This window comes from Fukomys damarensis, unplaced genomic scaffold (genome assembly GCF_012274545.1).
Source record: "Fukomys damarensis isolate Sample0158 unplaced genomic scaffold, DMR_v1.0_HiC HiC_scaffold_21, whole genome shotgun sequence".
NCBI classification, from domain to species: domain Eukaryota; kingdom Metazoa; phylum Chordata; class Mammalia; order Rodentia; family Bathyergidae; genus Fukomys; species Fukomys damarensis.
In genome coordinates this window covers 8936961-8944907 of record NW_022900933.1, presented here as the reverse complement: position 1 = coordinate 8944907, position 7947 = coordinate 8936961, and the positions used below count along the sequence as shown (strand labels likewise).

Here is a 7947-nt window from a genome sequence, read left to right as displayed (position 1 = left end):
GGGAAGAACAAAAAGGGAAAAGAAAAAAATGTGAGAGAATGAAAAGATGAAAATAAAGTGTTTGTAGATGGGGAGGGGAGGAGGGGGTGAAGGGAGGGCAGAGGTAAGGGGAAAAAAATGAGAATCAAGACTTGCGATGTAAAGGTACATGATCCCAACAATGAATGTAACTGTACTGTATCCCTAAATGTACCAATAAACTCAATTAAAAAAAAAAAAAAAAGATATATAGACACTGTAGTCCAGCCTTCTTTGGGAATCCAAAAGTGCCAAAACACCATGTCAGGCAGGCCACAGGACTTATATCAGAGTTACCTTTAGTCTTGTATTGGAGGCAGAGGGAAAAAAAGGGAGAAGAAATCCTGGGTTTATCTAAACAGCCTTTCCCCAGGATATTGGAATTCTCAACACAGGAGAGGCAAATTTTCTTCCACATGTATTAGCCAATAAAATAAAAGAGAAACACAGTTTAGTTAGGTTAGGTGTGACAGACTGAACATTCACATTTATCTCTCTTTTTTTTTTTTTTTTTCCACATGAAAACTTTAATTCAAAAAAACAAAGAAGGACTGGGGATTTAGCTCAGCAGTTTGGTGGCCTGCCTTGCAAGTGCAAGGACCCACATGCAATCCCTGGTACCAAAAAAGAAAACAAAGAAAGAAAGAAGTTTTCCCCACAGGTAGCCGAGATGAACTGCACAAAAGAATACAAAAAAAGTAAAAGACAAGGAAAACTTTCTCTAATCTAGGATAAAAGCAAGAACAGGGCTTTTCAAATAGTCCTAATAAGATTACAGCATAAAAGTTTCTCAAATTAATTTTAGATTGCTCCAAGTATCTACTAGAATTAAAATTTTAATAGTTTTTCTCATACCATTTTTGCATCTATATGCATTAAAGAACAAGAAGTAAAAGATAAATATTACTTAAAGTGACTAAAATGCTTAAAGTGAAAATTACAGTGTATACCAAAACTAAGAAAAAGCCTCAATGTAACCACACAAGGTAATTTTCAGCAAAATACAATTTTGGAGAAAGTTAAAATCTAAACCTACAAGAAAACAAATCAATTGTTTTCAGAATTCCAGAGAGATTCAGACATTGGGGTAACTGGTTTTTCCAAAGGTGGGATTCTTGAGTAGGTCTGAAAACAGGAGGGTTGGTTGAAAGTTTGTAAAAAACTTATGTAGATCATTTCCAGTTTCCTTCCCCTAACTCTCCGTGGCAAGCAACTGCTCCTCCCTTCTCCTTTGGGATTGTATTCTGGAGAGAGAGACGTGGTGTAGCTAGGAGAAGAGAGAAGCATTGAAAATAGTCACTGCTCCCTTACCAGAACTGACTTGTGGTACATTAGCAACTGGACTTATAGCTCCAAAGGATAAATGTGAGGATTCTGCGTGTGTGTGTGTGTGTGTGTGTGTGTGTGTGTGTGTGTGTGAAAACTGAAAAGCTGAGAAAAACTGAGATTCCATACAATTACCCATAAGGATATCACTAGTTGAATAAGACCTAAGGTAACCAGATTTAGTAAATTAAAAGATGCCCCGATAAATTTGAATTTCAAATAAAAAAGAAATAATTTCTTAGAGTAAATATATTCTACACATTAGTTGGGACATACTTACAGAAAAAAAAAGTATTTATTGTTTATCTGAAATTCACATTTAAGTGGCTGTCTATATTTTATCTGGCATTTCTCTCTACCACCCCACATTCTAGTCAGTACCTGATTCTTATACAAGAACTACCACCAGTATGTTAGGAAAGCCTCTGATGGGAGACACAAAGGCTTAAAAGTACTCCTATGGACTCAACTTAGGACAAATTGAGGGTCAAAACATTTTAAAAATCCAATGAGGAATGGGATATTGGCAGTTTCAAAGTAACTCCCTACTACTCATTAAGCATGAAATAACTGATTGCTCAGGCTGAGCCTGAAGAGGGTCCTTCACCTACTCCCTACTCCTCTTCTCCTCATATTGTAGACCCTGGGTGGCACAGCCCCAGGAGACAGTTACATTGTATATCTTTCCCTGTTCCCTTCCTGCTCCTGCCCCATCATGAAACAATCACACCATGTTCTCCCTGGGCCATGTAGACCACGTAGCATGATTTGCCCCGATTTCTCTTCCTGTTTGCCTTCCACTAGAAATAAAGAGCATGTGGTGCTCCAGGTGGCCATTGGCTCATCAGGCTATGGTCCCACCTGCTCCCAGCTATGAAGCATAATTTTGCCTTCTTTCTAATAATTTCCCATTTTTCGTTATCTTCCACCACTCTCCCCACACCACCCCCAACCACACAAACAACCCAGTTTCAGACCCTAGGCTGTGAGGGTCAGGGCACCTGATCTGTGATTTTCCAAAGTGTCAAGAGCATGTAGCTCAAAGAGACTGAGCAACTCTTTTAGACTGCAGGAGTCTACAGACATTGAGACTTGAATGAGATCTAAGCATTGGATAAAACTAATGCATCAATATTAATTTCTTATTTTTTATAGCTGATTTTGGTTTTCGTGGGTTATGTCCTTGAAGAAGAAAATACACACTAAAATTGGAGGTGTGACAGGCCATCAGATCAACATTTCATTCTCAAATAGTTTTTTGGGAAAAGTTCTGAACGCTGTAGTTGTGACTGTTCTTGAAGTATGGGATTGTTTTATGACAAATCAGAATATGCTACTTTGTCATAAGGATGATTTTTGAGTTGAAGACAACTGAGAAACAGCACACAATTTGCCTAAAAGAAGGCTTAGACTCAATTAGCAGAGACTTAGTGGTGCAGAGATGGGACTCAGCGTAATCTACACAACAACCCTTACAAAAACAAGCCTTATCGTCTGTTAGTTTACCCCATAGATTAACCTTCTGCAGTTCGCAGCCCCTAAAAACCGAAAACCTCTTCTCCTTTGTCCGATCAATTCTCCACGTAATGTTCTTTGTTGTTTAGAGGCTGTACAAGCCCCAAGTTCCAACCGCTCCCTTCGAATTACTCACCTTTGAATTTCAACCAGGTGTGTGCAGGCCCCATGTGTCAATAAACTCTGTTTGCGTTTCCTTTGGGGTTCTGTCTTTGTTAGTTTAATTTCCAGGTCTCCAACTAGAAAACCTAGGAGGGTGGAGAAAAAGGTTTTTTGGGTTTGGTTTTGTTTTGCTTTGCTTTGTTTTCTCTTGCCCTACAGTTTCAAAACAGACCAAAAAATGCACTACATCCTACAGTGGTGATGATTAAACAGGCTAATGTAGACTGTGTGGTATAAGAAGCAGTGGCTTTCTGCCATTTGGATTTCATGTTCCAGTAAAACGTTTTTTTTAATGGGAGAAACACCATAGTTATGATCCTTTTATTTAGCCACATTAAAAGAATGACATTAAGAAGCTTACAATAAATTATTATCATTATTATTAGTAGATCATCATTTCAGAAGTGATTATTTCTGTGAGGAGCATTTCTCTTAGACATAATCTCAAAAGATGAAAATTGAATACATTGGCCTTTACAAAAAACTCAGCATATTATCTTTATTCTTACCATTTTGCCATTGTACCAGCCTATGAAAACTTCATAAGCCAGGCTACATCTCGGTATTTGGGGCCCACCTTTCTTCTTTTCTTTCCCATCCCCCTATCCTATGATGTTTTACTGTCCAATATGGTAGCCAGATCCACATGTGACTATTTGGCACTTGAAAAGTGATTTCTTCATCGTAAGAAGCAACATTCATTTTAAGATGCACATGTAAAATATATGCTGGATTTCAAAGACATAGCAAGAAAAAAATATAAAATAACTCAATAATTTTATATGGATTACATATGTGAAAATAAAGAAAAAAATAATGATAAATCAACATTGAAAGAACTTTTTTTTTTTTTGAGACAGTCTCACTATGTAATGCAGCCTGGCCTTGAACTAGCTATGTAGCCCAAACTGGCCTCAATTTCACAGTGATCCTCCTGTCTCAGCCTCCCAGTTGCTGTGCACTACCACACTTGGCAACATCAAAAGAACTTTATAAAATGAAGCCAGAAAACTGTAAGGAAGCAGAATTTATGTACAATCCTGTAGCTGTCTAGACCTGTGGATTTTGGTTACCTTTTAACTGCAAGCATCTAAAACAGATAATTACATCTTGCCCAGAGAGTTAAGTTACTTATCAATTGTTTATCAGCTCTTGTTTTACGAATATATTTGCTAAGTAAAGACATTATATTCTTGAGCAGGGAATTTAGCTCAGTGGCACCACACCTGCCTTGAAGGTGCAAGGTCCTGAGTTCAATCCCTGGTACAAAAAAAAAAAAAAAAAGACATTATTTTCTTTATTTTCTATTGGTCATATAGTTCCTGTCACATTGCCCTGTTCAAAACCACAATAGAAGTTTTCATACAAAAGAATTTTTTCTACCTTATAGTAAATCAACACTGTTTGCCGAAAAAGTTTCCAACTTCTTTCCTTTCTATGCAACACTGATTCAGAGATATTCAAACTAGTGTGTTCTGAATTGCAATTCCTAAGACCCCCAAGTAAAGTCCTTTTTAACTTTGTAGTTTCTGAGTTTGATCACCAGTTAAAATAATATTTGGGGCCTACTGGGGTAAGTAGATGATATTACTTTTTCTTAATTTCTTGGCTTTTTTTTTTTAAGTCAGAATCTCACTATGTAGTTCAGGCTGACCTTGAACTCACTATGTAGCCCAGGCTGGCCTCGAACTCACAGCGATCCTCCTGCCTCAGCCTCCCAAGTGCTCTGACTACAGGAATGCATCACAACACCCTTGTTATTAAAATTAATTGCCTTTACATTCTTAAATGTAGATATAAGAAAACTGAAAGTGATATATGAAGCTTACAGTATATTTCCACTAAACGACATTGTTCTAAGGATAATTTCTTTTCCAGATCAGTTTGTAAGCTTTGATCATAAAGAGTTGGGAGAGGAAGAGAATGGAGATTAGAGACATGGAAGGAAAAAGAAAGGATGAATGAAGAGGAGGCATACACACGGCCTGCAGACTGGAAAGCATTTGGAGAATTTGGTGGGTACAATTCTGCTGGATACAGATTCAGGAAAAGGAATTTAAGAAGGGTCTGCAAGGTGATGAAATCTAATGCCCCGCACTCTTCCTTTAGAGATCTGCATCTCTTAAGATTGGAATGTATGTTTAATATCATCTTCTTGGCTCCTGGATTACCTTCCTTGATTATGATTCTAGGAAACAGCCTTCCAAGGACCTCGGGATTTACTTAAGATATTTTATTATTCTAAATATGTACTGAATTAGCCTGCAAAGCTTTCTAGGATTTTCCTTTCCATTCTTTCATTTTTTTCTATACTTCCAAATGGGGCCTAGGGTAACAAAGCAAAGGTAGGTTGTTCAGTGCTGAGAGGACCCTTCTAGATTTCCGGTCCATCCAGCCCCAGCCCATGTCTTTCCCAGTTAGACCTTTCCAGGCGTTCCTGTGGGACTGATGGGAAATGATGGCCATGTACTCTTGGAGATCTCGTCCGCACTGAGGCTTTCTCACCCACTTTTTGGCTTTCTTAAAGATGAAAACTCATTGGCTTAATGAGATGCCACTTTCCTAACTTCCTCATACATTAATTATTCAGGCCTTTCCGTTATACTTCCTGAATACTCATTCTGATGAACTACTGTACATATATATATATAGATAGATAGATAGATAGATAGATAGATAGATAGATAGATATCTCCTGGCAATAACTTATAATAATGTCTTTGAATCAGAGCTTAAAAGTATGAGTTCCTTTTCTTGTCAAGAAAGCACAGATGCCATCCGGTGAAAACTTATATCACAGCTTTCCAAGGTCTGATTGTTTCAAGGCTGGTTCCTCTAGTCTCACCTCAAATATCATTTTCTTTCCTGAATACCCAGTTAACAGTAGCAACTTCTCTGCCTCATTCACTCTATGTAATACTATAACATCTCATTTTCTTTAAAATATTTATTGTAACCTTAAATTTTCTTATTCACTTATTTACTGTCTTCTTTAATAAACAGTAAGCTCCATAAGTATAGAAACCTTGTCTGACTGTCCAACACATCAAATACTTAAGTGCTTGATCATTTTTTTGTTGGCTGGGGAGTGTATCTCAGTGGCAGCATGTACAGGACCTGGGTTGGATCCCCAGCACCAAAAAATTACATATAATCTGTTAATGAGCAAATGAATGATGGGGGGGAGATAATATGAGTGTAATGACAGGAAGAATTAGGACAGAAATCATGTATTTCTTTGTTCTTTAGGGAGGCAGGGTGACTACAAATACATGCTCATCAGCTATTGCAGAATGTTTAATGGTGTCATAGGCAGTTGAGGCCTTGTGATGTATCTATAAGATAAGGGCAGTGTGCTTTAACTGGAAATGGTGCTCCTATTATTTTGTTTCAAGGTGAATGTGGCCTTGGAATAGGTTTTGCTAAAAGAATTGGAATAGAGGGAGGGAGAAGAGATAAATACGAAGTTGATCACTCTAAACTGCCAAAGGTACATCCTGTACCTGGGAATGTGGCCAAAGGGCAAGGGACAGGGGTGGATGGGAAAACCTCAGGTGCAGGCCTTGGCTCACAGAGAAGACTCACGTGCAGGCAGTCCAGTGTGGCCCACAGATGCTGTGACATGTGGAAAATGAAATTAATGGGATCATTAGTGAGGCAGATGTGCTTCGGTTTCAAGGAGGAAGTAGGCCTATTAGGAGGGTCATTCTGGATCTTGGTTTAAAAGATTTCAGGTGGAAATGTGTGTGGTCCTGTAGCATTCTGTCTGGAAGGGGATAAACCTAGGTGAGCTTGTCTGGAACAAACAGGCTGAAGACAGGTTAGCAAGCCTTCCCTCCCTGCAAGTGAACACCTGGAAGTGTGCAGAGGGCTCAGGGAAAGGCGGGCTGTCAGCTGGGGGCTGCTCCACTGGGCTAAGACAGTGTTGAGTGGAGTGAGAGTGCCTTGCCTGGCATGAGTCCTTGCTTCTCAAAATGGCTTGGGGTTCAGCGTAGAATACTTGCCCACCTGGGCGAAATCCCCAGAAACTAAAGGTTTCGATCTGTGATCTCATTTTATTACTTTTTTCAAACCTGTGAAGTTGGGAAGGCAGTTGCTGTTTTCATAGTAATTTATATACATACAGAGACTGAAGCAGGGTAAGTCTGTTCCTCATGCACAGCCAACTTGCTTAAAATAATGGGAGAACCAGTACTGTTCATCAGGCTTCTAAAAAGGTGGAAGCCCTGAATCAGAATCACTGAAAGATATGCTAAAAATGATTCCCTGTAAGAGAAGAAAAAAAAATATCTTCTCCTTCTACACTTCTGAGTTCTTGGCTAGGGCCCCTGTAACAAAAGACAGATTAACCAGAAAAAAAAAAAAATGTGTGTGTGTGTGTGTGTGTGTGTTTCAGATGTATATGATGTGACGGCCCTCGTAAAGACATGAAGTCCTGAAGAAACAGTTATGGTGACTGTTTTGATAGTAGGTATGACAAAGAATGAAGAGTGGTGGAGAAATGTTGTAGGATAAAAAGGTGTGAGCTAAGTGTGGTGACCACTGGGGAAATGGCTAAGACTGTCCCTTCATGTTCCACTCTGTGTCCTTTCACTGACAAAAGTCAAATGCTTCTTCCTCAAGGTCACATGAAGGTTTTAAAACCTGCTTCAAGAGAAAGTCAGAAAGTTCTTTCTGCAAATGTCATTTCTCAAATTCCTTAGACTTAAAATGTTTTGTAATGCCAAGGCAGTACGTCCGGAGTCCCTCTGCCCACTCAAGAAGTCCTTAATTAGAAGATATCTGGGGTCATAGCCCAGAAATCTGCACTGTACTGTATTATGAATTCCAGGTGATCCTATATTGCATTTTAACTGTCTAGCAAGACAAGCCACCCTTGACCTTAAAGCTATGCAGTCCATTATTTCTTTTTTTTTTTTTTTTTTT

The 7947-nt window shown here is 38.8% G+C and overlaps 1 long non-coding RNA gene across 1 annotated transcript in view; it reads right to left on the bottom strand.

Moving 5' to 3' along the window:
* Positions 1-1111: 1111 nt before the first annotated feature.
* The window catches only part of LOC117287123, a 7926-nt gene continuing 1090 nt past the window's right edge, over positions 1112-7947 (bottom strand). Inside the window, exons 2-3 of the long non-coding RNA XR_004518317.1 lie at positions 2996-3107; positions 1112-1285 (exon numbers count right to left, since the gene is read on the bottom strand). This is a non-coding gene — a long non-coding RNA (uncharacterized LOC117287123). The remainder of the gene's footprint in view (positions 1286-2995; positions 3108-7947) is intronic.